This window comes from Microcebus murinus, chromosome 2, assembly GCF_040939455.1.
Source record: "Microcebus murinus isolate Inina chromosome 2, M.murinus_Inina_mat1.0, whole genome shotgun sequence".
Taxonomy (NCBI): domain Eukaryota; kingdom Metazoa; phylum Chordata; class Mammalia; order Primates; family Cheirogaleidae; genus Microcebus; species Microcebus murinus.
The window spans coordinates 57,187,854-57,200,717 of NC_134105.1; the positions used below are offsets into that span (position 1 = coordinate 57,187,854).

Here is a 12,864-nt window from a genome sequence, read left to right on the forward strand (position 1 = left end):
AGTCAAGAGATTGTTCTCCAAAGACAGTCAGCTGGGTAAATGTCAGAGGCTCAAAAAGTAAATTATAGTGCAAACAGCGTTGATATTTCTATGAAATGGAAGAAAAGCATATTTATTTTTAAAATATAGAATTTTATTTAAAACAAGTGAAAACCTTCTATTATGACCTTTACGAGATTCCAAACAGTGACGAATTTGGTCATTACAAATAACCTTTTCCAGGAAGAGCTTTACCATTCGGGACTTCTATTTAGTAATATATGTGAATTAATTTCCCTTCTACAAAATAACTCATGATATTAAATTTTTTATGAGGTTTTATTCCTGATACTACAGTTTTAAAGACATTTTGGAAAGGAAAAAATGTAAGGGAGCAACTATATGATAGTCTATCATTTTAACTTATATGTGGGAAATCAGTCATTTTCTGGTTTTTCTTCATTCTATAGAGAATGATACTGTGTGTAAGCTTCGTGGGCAATTATGTCTTCCATTGTTCTGGTGTTTGTTTGTTTGTTTGAGAGTCACCCTGGGTAGGGTGCAGTGGCGTCTTATAGCTCACTGCAACCTCAAACTCCTGGGCTCAAGCGATCCTCCTGCCTCAGCCTCCCTAGTAGCTGGGACTATAAGTGGGTGCACCATGATGCCGAGGTAATTTTTCTATTTTTAGTAGAAACGAGGTCTCACTCTTGCTGAGGCTGGTCTTGAATTCTTCCATTGTTCTTTATAGAGAGTTTATTAGATTCTATTCAGAAGCTCCAATGCAAACCAGTTTCCAACTTGACAAACAGGTAAAATTCTCTTAGTACTTTGTTGTCATTTGTTTGGCATCTGGAATTCATTTTACCATATAATATTGTTTGTGGTGGTTATAGGTTATAAGTTGTTTCCCAAGTTGGTCTTCACTAATATTTTTTAAATTCTTAATTAAAGAATTCTTTAATTCTTTTTAATTCCAAAGAGAATATAAATAAAATATAGTTACATTATGTATGCATTATATATATGTGTGTGTGTGTGTGTGTATGTATGTATATGACTATATAAGATTAAAGGCAAGCGAAGCTAATGAAAATAAATAATAGAGTGGGCAAATAATATTACCACAAGCCCTAAGTAGCTTGTGCAATAACATCTCATAATAACATCTCTATTGGAATATGGGTTCTAAGTTCCGGATTAGAATTACAGGGACACATCCTGGCCTGATGGACCTGGTGAAAATATTCTTTCTCCTCAATCCCACATCTCTGAAATACTGAAAACCAAGAGGACCATAGGAATGTTTGACTAAGTGGGGTGTCTTATGCGTTATGCTAGCGTTTCCAAAAAGCAATGGCAGAAAGTACCCAGTAAAATATAAGGGATTAAGGTGTTCCAAAAGACCAGGTTTCTTTTCTTGGTTTAAAATCCTTGTGGAATTGTCATGAGGTGTAGTTTTTATCTTTCCACTTCTCTCCTCCTAGGAATGCTATCTCTGCTATATTCACTGTTAACCAGATGCTGAATTGCAAGCTCGATAGACTGCTGGGAAACAAAATATTTTCTACCAGACTATTAATATCTGCACAACTGAATGGGGAGAGCTGATTGTCTCCGGTAAGCTAAAACATAATCAGGGGGATGACATTATCAAGTTCCCGAAAAATCTTTAGAATTCCTTAAAAAATTGTATCAGTATTCATTGGAAAGTAAAGAAGACTAGATGTAGATCTTTTTTTTTTCTCTGTTGTACATGAGAAGTAGTGAACTTCCCTGACCATTCTATCTAAAATAATAGCCACAGATTCTATCCTCTTATTCTGTTTTATGTTCCTTTACAGACTTTATCATTTGTGATATTATATTTGTTTATTTCCTGCTTCTTCCACTGGAATAACCACTTCATTGGTGCAGGTACTTTGTTTTGTTTAAGGTCCTCTGGTATCCCCAGGTATTGATTAGAACAATGACTAACATTTAGTAGATGCTATATTTTTGAATAAATGATTGAATGACTGTTGAATGAGTAAATGAATGATTACTAACTCAAAGACTTAGTTGCTTTGAAACATGCTTCACCTTGATAATACACATATATTCATTTTGTCTTATACACTGCCAACAACATACTATCTCTTCATGTGAAGGATTTCTGGATACTTGCTTAATGACTTCTTTGTAGATAGATTTCTTGTCTGAAGCAGTTTCCTTTAGTCCAACTTTCCTTCCACAGAAGTTGGTTGGCCTGTCCCTTTTCTCATGTGGCCTGATTTCAAGGCCACAATCAAACAGGACACCTGCTTTTCCTGCTTCAAGAATCAGGCACTGCATGGTTCAAAGCTGCATAGGAAGATAAATGGAAGAACAACAAAGTGGATGAGAAAGAGTAAGTTATTTTAAATACCTCTATTCAGAAGCAACCAAGGAAAAATACATGACTTGAAAAAAGAAAATTAGAAAATGTATAAAAACTATACTACATTGCATAAAAGGATTATTTGGTCATATAGCCTGTTTGGATTCTGAAAAGCTGAGAGAAATCTACATACACTTTACCATTCAGTGTGTCAAAAAGGACAGTGGGAGTCACAGAGGTAATAATACAGCCTATTATTAATGGTTCTGGTCAAGCCACTAAGATATATTTCCTTGTTCCTTTATATCCGTGACAAACTAATGATAGTGACCATAGAAAATGTGTCCCTTTATTAGAACACACAGACACACAAAAATACAAAATATTATTTATTTTGCAATTTTTTTTAACATAGATGATACAGATGCCAAGTTTTATCTGAACAAATACTGACCTGGGAGTTTATTTGTTTTGGTGATTAGTCTATTTGTTTTGGTGATTAGTCTATTTGTTTTGGTGATTAGTCTGATTTCACATAGGATTTCAGGTATATTAATGAAAAGCATATACTAAAAAAAAATAGTAAAAATGTAATTATGAATCAGAATCAGATGAACTGTGAACAAGAGTAAAAAATGCAGACTATAAAGGCCAAAAGTTAAATGTATGCCTCAGATTTGACTCAGATTAGTCACAATTTCCACAAACATTTATTAAGTACCAACTAATACCAATTGCAATATAAGAAGATATAATGAACATACTGGAAATGTTAACTCCAATTTCACAAGTTTATTTTCTTTTAAATATCTAGGATATTTCTACAAGAATATCCTACAAGGCACTACAAGAAGCACCAAGGGTTCAAAAACAACTGCCCTACTGAAAAATCGGCATAGTCCAACACACCAATTCTGGTTATCTTACAATTTATTTTTCCATTCTTCTATTTCAAATAACTTTATTTTTACATTGCAAAATGATTTATTAAACACACAATCACCTAATGTATTTAATCATATTATATTGTTAACTGCATCAAAGTCACATATACTGTAATAGCTCTAAATTTCCTATGAATACTTACATCATGAGCATATAAATGTAACATAACCTTAAATCAATATATTTCTCAAAGTAATCATATTTTGTGATATTTTATTCTTACATTAATACTTTGATTTGAAAAACATTTTCAGCGAAGATGGCAAGCGTATGTAACCTAAACAATGAAAATTCAAGAAGGTTATAATAGTGTCTGTGGAAGACAGGGATATTGTCAAAGTATATGGCTAATAAATGAAATCCCATACAATGGAGTTTAGAATGTAGCTTAAAATAATAGTTACTACTCAGTGTGAATTTATTTCATGGCAAGAAGTATGCTATTTGCTTTAGATATTCTAATCTAATCGTACAAACATCTCTGGGCATTAGATATTATTTTCCTCATTTTATATAAAGTAAATTTAGGCTTGGAGAGGTGAAGACTTGCTAGAAATAAGAGAAAACCAGAATATCTGGGGTTTCAATACTCAATGTTTCCTCAAAACTCTGAAGTCTTTGCTCTTTCCACTAAAGTATACTGACTCTCAATTCTTAATTGATTGAACTAATCAAAAATGATACTTAAAACCAAATTACTTAGAAGTACCCCTTTAAAACACTCCTTAATAATGCTGATTCCACCTATCAAATATAATATTCCCATCTAAATACTCCAGAACTTTTTTTAGCATCTTTGCTTTTTAAAGAAATACTATAGTTTGTTTTGCAGCATTATTTGTCTACTTACCTGTTTTGGCTCTTTTACTAAGCTATATGGTGGGAAACTGACATAAAGTTTAAGAATATATTAGGGTTAAAAATACGGAAGCCTATGTAAGTCTTTATCCCTGGCCCAATCAACATATCAAAAGGACATTTACCTGTGAGTTTATCACTGCAAAACTCAGTACTGATAACATAATCTTAAAAGCCTTCTTTTTTTCCAGTCCTGCATGGATCAAAAAGTGTCCTTGTCAAATGACATTATATAAATATTTCTGAACAGGAATGAACATTTCTACTACTACTTTTTGGCATTAAAGTATTTTTAATTAAGGTGTGTACATTGTTGTTTACACGTAATACTATCATATGCTTAATAGGCTACAGTGCAGTATAAACATAACTTTTATTCGCACTGGGAAGCAAAAAAAAAAATTGTGTGACTCACTTTATTGTGATTGTCTGTAACCAAGCCCAGAATATCTGTGACGTATGCCTATACAGGTTGATCATCCCTAATTTGAAAATCCAAAATCTGAAGTGCTCCAAAATCTGAAGGACTCCAAAATCTGAAACTTCTTGAAAGCTAACATGACACCACAATTAAAATATTTCACACCTGACCTCTTACGACAGGTCATAGTCAAAGGGCAGTCAAAACATTGTTTTGTATACAAAATTATTAAAAATGTTTATAAAATTAAATTCAGGCTATGTGTATAAGCAGTGTATGGTACAAAAGTGAATTTCATGTTAGTCTTGGGTCTCATTCTTAAAATATCTTATTATGTAAATGAAAATATCCCAAAATATGAAAAAATTCAAAATCAAAACATTTTTGGTTTCAAGCATTTCAGATAAGGGATATGCAACCTGTATATGCACATATAATTTTCCACACCATTCTCACCATCTTGAAATTCAGCTGCCCCTTTCAAAATGCATTAATGTCTGATATATACAGATATATGTCAAAGTGCAGTTTTAATTTCCTCTGTTGATTGACTGCCCTAATCATGAAACTAAAACCACTACACCTACCAGAGCCAGTTGTTGGTCACTAAGAAAGGCAAAGACGAGAATAGGATAATAACATAGAAAGCAAGGAAATTTAAAAGGAAGAAATTTGAAGAAATGTCTAGTGCAACTAGCTGGTGGAGTTTGGGGATTGCCATGTCTTTTAGTCTTCCTTTTCTGAGAAAGGAGGGGGTAGGATATTAAGAGAGAGATGAGGAAAATGAGCTAGAGAATAAACTTAAAACATATTATGCAACATTGAGGTTTTAGACTGTAGAACATTTTATAATTCATGTTATTTTCTACAATTCATTATACTTTTTCCTTCCTGACAGGTGTTCAGTAGCTCACTGTGATTGTTGAGAGGTCCACATGGGGACCAAGGTACACAGCTGGTAGGAACCTCTATCAAATCAATAAAATAATTAGTTATGCAGTTAAAAATCCTGCTGATTCTAAATAGATATTTTGAGAAAGTTTAATCCCATATGGTCATGCTTCAAGTTGCATATTTTTTATTGGATTAAAATTATTCCACTTAAGAAAGTTAAAATCAATTTTTATTAAAAAGTTTTCACCTATGTAGCCTATTTGGTAGACATTTGTCTTTCAAAAATATCAGTTCAAAATAGACAATGGCTTTTTTAAATCTATTTTTATTTTATAATATAATTTTTTATTTGTAATGGACACAATAATTGTACATATTTATGGAGTACAATGTGATACTTTAGTGCAGGTGTACATTGTATAATGATCAAATTGGGATAATTACTATATAATTCACTTTAAATGTTTATCTTTTCTTTCTTTTTTATTGCTTATAAGTGATACACTTTATTTTTATTTTATTTCAGCATCTTTTCTTTGTGGTGATGACATTCAAAATCTCTTCCAGTTATTTTGAAATATATACTACATTATGATTTGCTATGGTCATACTACTGGGAACACCAAAATTTATTCTTCCTATCTAACTGTAACTTTTTATTCATTGATCAACTTCTCCTGGCCCCTCCTCCTTACCATCCCTAGACTCTCGTAACCACTATTCTACTCCCTACTACTATGAAATCAACTTTTATAGATTCCACATAGATTCCACATATGAGTGATGATATCATGCACTGTTTGTCTTTCTGTGCCTGGCTTATTTCACTTAACACAATGTCTTCCGGGTTCAATCATGTGGTCACAAATGACAGGATTTAATTCTCTTTTATGGCTGAACAGTATTCCATTGCATATATGTACCACATCTTAGCTATTGTGAATAGCGATGCAATAAACATGTGTATGCAGATGTCTCTTGGACATACTGATATTATTTCCTTTTAATATATACCCAGTAATGAGATTGCTGGATTATATGGTAGTTCAATTTTTTACTTTGTTAAAGGAAACTCCATACTGTTTTCCATAATGGCTGTACTACTTTATATTCCCGTCAACACTGCTCAAGAGTTCCCTTTTGTCCACATCCTCACAAGCATTTTTTTTTTAATTATAGCCTTTCTAACTGGGAAGAGGTGATATGTCATTGTGTTTTTGATTTGCATTTCTCTGATGATTAGAGATGTTGAGCATTTTTTCATGTTTGCTGGCCATAAGTCTGTCTTCTTTTGAAAAGTTTCTGTTCATTTCTTTTGCCCACTTTTTAATAAGGTTGTTTGATTTTTTTCTTGCTGACTTTCCTGAATTCTATGTCGATTCTAGTTATCAACCCTTTATCAATGTGTAGCAATGTGAATATTTTCTCTCATTCTGTAGATTGTCTGCTCTCATGATAGTTTCCAGATCTAGAAAAAATAATTCTATACTTCATATGGAACCATAGAAGACCCCATATAGCAAAAGAAATCTTAAGCAAAAAGAACAAATTGGGAGGCATCAATTTACCATACTTAAAGCTGTACTACAAGGCTATAGTAACTAAAATAGCATGAAACTGGTATAAGAACAGAGACATAGACCAATGGAACAGAACTGACAACCCAGAAATAAAACTACCCTCAAATACCCATCTAATCTTTGACAAAGCAGACAAAAACATACACTGGGGAAAAGAATCCTTATTCAATAAATGGTGCTGGGAAAATTGGATAGCCACACACATAGAAGACTGAAACAGGATCCACACCTTTCACCTCTCACAAAAATCAATTCACGATGGATAACAGATTTAAACCTAAGGCATGAAACTATAAGAATTATAGAATAACATGTTGGAAAAACTCTTATAGACATTAGCCTAGGGAAAGAATTTATGAAGAAGACCCCAAAGGCAATCACAGCAACAACAAAAATAAATAAATGGGACCTGATGAAATTTAAAAGCTTCTGTTGATTGCGAGGTCTTATTCAAAAGATCCTTACCCGTCTAATGTCATCAAGCATTTCCATTATGTTTTCTTCAACAGTCTTAAAGTCTTGGATTTTGCATTTAAATTTTTAATCCATTGACAGTTGATCTTTGTATATGGTGAGAGATAGGGGTATAGTTTCATTCTTCTGAATATGGAGATTCAGTTTCCGGAACACCATTTATTGAAGATACTATTCTTTCCCTAATGTGTATGTTTGGCATCTTTGTTGAAACTCAGTAGACTGGAAATGCATAGATTCATTTCTAGGTTCTCTATTCTGTTCCATTGGTCTATATGTTTGTTTTATGCCTGTACCATGCTGTTTTGTTTACTATAGCTTTGTAGTACATTTTCAAATCTGGTAGTGTGATACTTCAAGCTTTGTTTCTTTTGCTCAACATTGTCTGTATTTGCAGATGATATGATTATATAGAGAGAAAATTCTAATTCATTTACCAAAAAAACTGTTAGAACTAGTAAAAAAAATTCAGTATAGTTCTAGGATACAAAATCATTATATAAAAATCAATATATTTCTGTATGCTGATAGCAAACTATCTGAAATAGAGTCAAGAAATCAATTCCATTAAAAATAGTTATAAAAAATAAAACAAAATATCTAGGAATAAACTTAACCAAGGAGTTGAAAGATCTCTACAATGAAAACTATAAAACATTGATAATAGAAATTGAAGGGGACACAAATAAATGGAAAGATATCTCATGTTTATGGATTTGAAGAATTAATACTGTTAAAATATCAAGATTATCCAAAGTTATCTACAGATTTAATGCAATCTGTATCAAACTAATAATGACACTCTTCACCAACATAGAAAACACAATCTTAAGTTTCATAAAGAAAGTCAAAAGACCCTGGATATCCAAAGAGAAGGCTTTTATAAGGGCAATTAGCAGCATTGTATGTTACTACCCATCATCATTTGAAAATAGGTAGATCATCCCTGGAAAATCATCAAAATTAAAGATAAAGAGAAATTAAGTCAGTATTACACTTATCTGGGTATATCCAGTCCAATAGTTTTCTCACACATGCCTTTATTTGTTCATAGTTATTCATTATTTTCTTTAATTTTTTTTCCTTTTATACTCTTGTGGGAAGTGGGCTTTATGGCTAGTGAATGCCCCAGAGTAGGCTTTCAGGAGTTAAAAGAAGAAGTAGGTGGCAGCAGGCAAATGAGATATGTTCTTTATTGTTGGGAGGATGCAGTGGCGTAGAGAGCACAGCCAAGAACATGGCAAGAGTTTATATATGGCTCAGAACCATAGTGGCAACATGCCATGGGAAAGCGTGATCACTTGGGTCCACATAGGAGATAACACCTTGATTACATAAGTGTGCTGACTCATACCTCCCAAGAAGGCAGGCGGAAAACACGCCGGCAATTATTTTAGTTTGGCCTAAGAAAACAATTGCCTATAAAGATGAATTTTCCTTACAACTCTGAAATTTGAAATAGAATGAAGCTTGATTTGTGTAAGCCAGTGGTTCTCAAAAGTGTGGTCTCTCCATAGCAGCATAACATCACCTGGGCAACTGTTACTAATTCAAATTATTGAGCCTTATCCCAGAGCTACTGAAAAAGAAACTTTTGGAGGTGGCATTAAGAAATGTCTATTTAAAACTCTTCACACGATTCTCATGCTTATTAAAGTTTGAGAACGACAGGCTCAAATACTGATTGCTTCTCCATTTAAGATCCTCTTTCTTTAGTGTGTTTCTGAAAACTCCTAAACTTGAGAATTTTCTAGAGGATAAAGTGACCCGTACCAGTTAGGTGAAACAGATGACTGCCTTAGGCAACCCATGATTGTGACTGCATCTTCTAGTATCTTTCCCAAATACTAACATCTCTGCTTCATGCTCACAGATATGGCTTGTGAAAACCAAATTATACTATGTAAATTCTAGCTTTTAAAAAGCAGAACTATGTGGTTTAGGGGTACTTTGTTTGCAGAATTCATTTATAAATACCAACTCAAAAATATCTGTATGCACTATAAACTATTTGATAGTTACACTACTATTTCACTGGAACTAGTTACTGCAACCTGTATTATTATAAATATATATTCTTGAATTTCATTCAGACCAATCAGACAATAAGTCAATTCAATCAGTCAAAATTTTTTAATGGTCTAATTAACCTACAATTATGTAATGGAGTAGTTTATTTATAATTGCTGTCAGAACTAGCTTACAAAACTGCAGTTATCAGTCAGCATGGCTTTTAATAAACAACTCAAATCAATTGAAAAAGTTAATTGCCCACAGTTGGTAACTAGAATGCAGTCAGTCGTATCAATTGACAAACTATCTGTGATCATGTATATAAGACAAGAGATCATTTGAATATGGTACATAAAAGACAAAAGCAAGTTACTTTAAAAATGCAACTTTCTTCTTAAGTGTTAGAGCCTCTTACATTATGGAAACATTTAAAGAGGCTTCTTCCCAGCAATACATGCATGTTTTTGTTTACCCTTATTTGACTACACTAGTGCACTACACTACATCATATTAAACTTCGTTCCTAGTTACTTTAAACATATCTTTCTCACATAGTAATAATGTGTACCAGAGGTTGATTAAAATACTTTTGGGGCAATTCCAATTAATTGAATTCCTTCAATAAAAGACACTGTTTTGATGGATATACATTTAATATTTATTCAAAATAAAAAATTATTTAAATTTGTTACATGCCCACATAGAATTTGATGTAGATTTTTCTCTTGTAATATTCAGTTTTTTTAATAAGATTCACATTTGTGGCACATATCAAATTTCTGCTGATGAACTCAATTATAAATTGCTGATATAGAGAGCAGAAGAATATTTGTTCAGTAAATGTAATTCAGAATATATTTTTGTTAATTAGGATAAAATCATTTATTAAATTACTATTCTTTTTCTAACAATTTGGTGTAATTTAGAAACTAATTGAATGTGACAATGAATTTAAGAGTGTTGTTTATCAACACCTATAGTTTTGACACTGCTGAATAAGGTCACATTCTTGTTTGTTTAATTTAGTGAAATTGGGAGGTACAGATCTGTCAGTTAATTAAACCTGTAACAGAAATATGAAACATTACACCTGTTAAATTATTGTCCATGATTACATAATGAATAGAAATAATAAAACAAGAATTAGATTATAATTATTGATATAATTAAATGTTATAAATTAATAAAAGTTATTAATCAGTTGCACCAGTCCTCTACACAGGAAGCTTGAAGCATTTATAAAATTAGCATCTCAAATATTTTAGTATTTGTTAGATTAAGAAAGTGTTAAGAAAGTGTGCTTAAACGCCAGGTCAAAAAGTTGAAAGCGGTAAAAGCCAAGTTATGTAGAGAATGTCCCATAAATATAGCTTCAAAGCAAAATCCTTAGAATGTAAAGAATCAGCGCTCAGGTATTATCACAAAATTTACAATGCTACATTATTTAAGTTTGAGATTACCATCATTCTTTGGGAAATTTCTGTGTGATGATGGATATGTGAAATAAAATGCATCATTGGATTTCAGAAAGAAAGGAAAAAATGGTGACAAGACATTAAAGATGTTGGTCATAAAGCATTGACTTGAACTCATCCTGATCTTTAAAATCAGTTTCAGATAAATATGTCCATGGACAAGAAACAATACAGCATACTTTCATCTCGCCAAATAATGAGGCTGATATCAATGATAAAATAAATCAATGGATAATTCCTAAACTTTTTCTCTAAGCCCAAAGTCTTTCTTCCAAAATTGATATAACTTTGAAAAATCAAATGCCCTTGAGAACACAAATAGTTCTTTTCCCCATCTTTCAGGCATGTATATTTTTCCAGTCTCTAAATCTATTTCCTAAAATCAGAAATCACTTGGCTTTAGCATGTAGGCTCAGTCCTGCCCCATTATTGTGTCACCCCTGATTATTATTTGGCAGACATTTGAGAAGCTATAGCCAACACTTAGGGAATAATATCAGAATAGCCTTATTGTGATTTGACTCTCAACTCATATCCCATCCTGAAAACCAAGCTTCTGATTTTCCCAGCCAACAATTTTTTTTTATCCTTTTAGGCCCTGCTTTTCCAAACATGGTTCCCTTGCTTATGCATTGTCTGTTACTCATTTTTTTTTCTTTTTTTTTTTTTTTTTTTTTTTTGAGACAGAGTCTCACTTTGTTGCCCAGGCTAGAGTGAGTGCCGTGGCGTCAGCCTAGCTCACAGCAACCTCAAACTCCTGGGCTCGAGTGATCCTTCTGCCTCAGCCTCCCGAGTAGCTGGGACTACAGGCATGTGCCACCATGCCCGGCTAATTTTTTATATATATATCAGTTGGCCAATTAATTTCTATTTATAGTAGAGACAGGGTCTCGCTCTTGCTCAGGCTGGTTTTGAACTCCTGACCTCGAGCAATCCGCCCGCCTCGGCCTCCCAAGAGCTAGGATTACAGGCGTGAGCCACAGCGCCCGGCCTGTTACTCATTCTTGTTGTTGTTGTTTAATAACTGGAACAATATTCTTTTGCTCTTTATGCTTTCCTTCTTCACAACTCTCGCCCACCTTTACTCCACCTCTCAACCAGAGGCTAAAACCTGTTCACATGCAAGAGACAACTTTAATCCAAACCATGTGCTTTACTGCCTATACTCTGTTGCTAATTTACCCTGTATTCCCCATAACTGAGATTCACCTAGCTGTTGGGATCCTCACTCTGCAGTATAGGTTGTTCTGCGAGTTCATTGCTTGAAGAATGTGACACTCTAATAATTTAGGCAAATTAGAAATCAAAGTGCTTGAAGGCCTGGAGAAAGAAAGTAGCTGCAGCTAAAGATAATGCTGCCACTATGTTCACTATAGGCGGCATCACACAAGGGCATATTATGCACCTGCCGTGTTAATTAATATTATATTATGTGTTATCTACCACACAACTGAATTGTAAATTAGACTAAAAATTGTGGAGAAATACAAAAATGTATAGTTTCTACTTTTGAGGATGTTATATTCTAGGGATGGAGGCAGAGGAAAAATGAGAGACATACAAGTAAGAAGGCTTACAGAGTAGTTTTTAAATTTTTACTTTATTTAAAATTCACACATAAAATAGTTTTAACAATAAGAATCTAAATGTTTCCAGTTATAAAAAGACACACAAACATTTTTGACAGTTAAAGTAGGATGGCCAGGCGTGGTGGCTCATGCCTGTAATCCTGGCACTCTGGGAGGCCAAGGCCGGAGTATCACTCAAGGTCAGGAGTTCGAAACTAGCCTGAGCAAGAGCGAGACCCTGTCTCTACTAAAAATAGAAAGAAATTAATTAGCCAACTAAAAATATATAGAAAAAATT

At 33.2% G+C, this 12,864-nt stretch overlaps 1 long non-coding RNA gene across 1 annotated transcript in view; it reads left to right on the top strand.

Annotated features, from left to right (window-relative positions):
- Positions 1-1,164: 1,164 nt before the first annotated feature.
- The window catches only part of LOC105862097 (uncharacterized), a 34,669-nt gene continuing 22,969 nt past the window's right edge, over positions 1,165-12,864 (top strand). The window contains exons 1-4 of the long non-coding RNA XR_012923666.1: positions 1,165-1,599; positions 1,824-1,896; positions 2,216-2,368; positions 5,461-5,520. This is a non-coding gene — a long non-coding RNA (uncharacterized LOC105862097). The remainder of the gene's footprint in view (positions 1,600-1,823; positions 1,897-2,215; positions 2,369-5,460; positions 5,521-12,864) is intronic.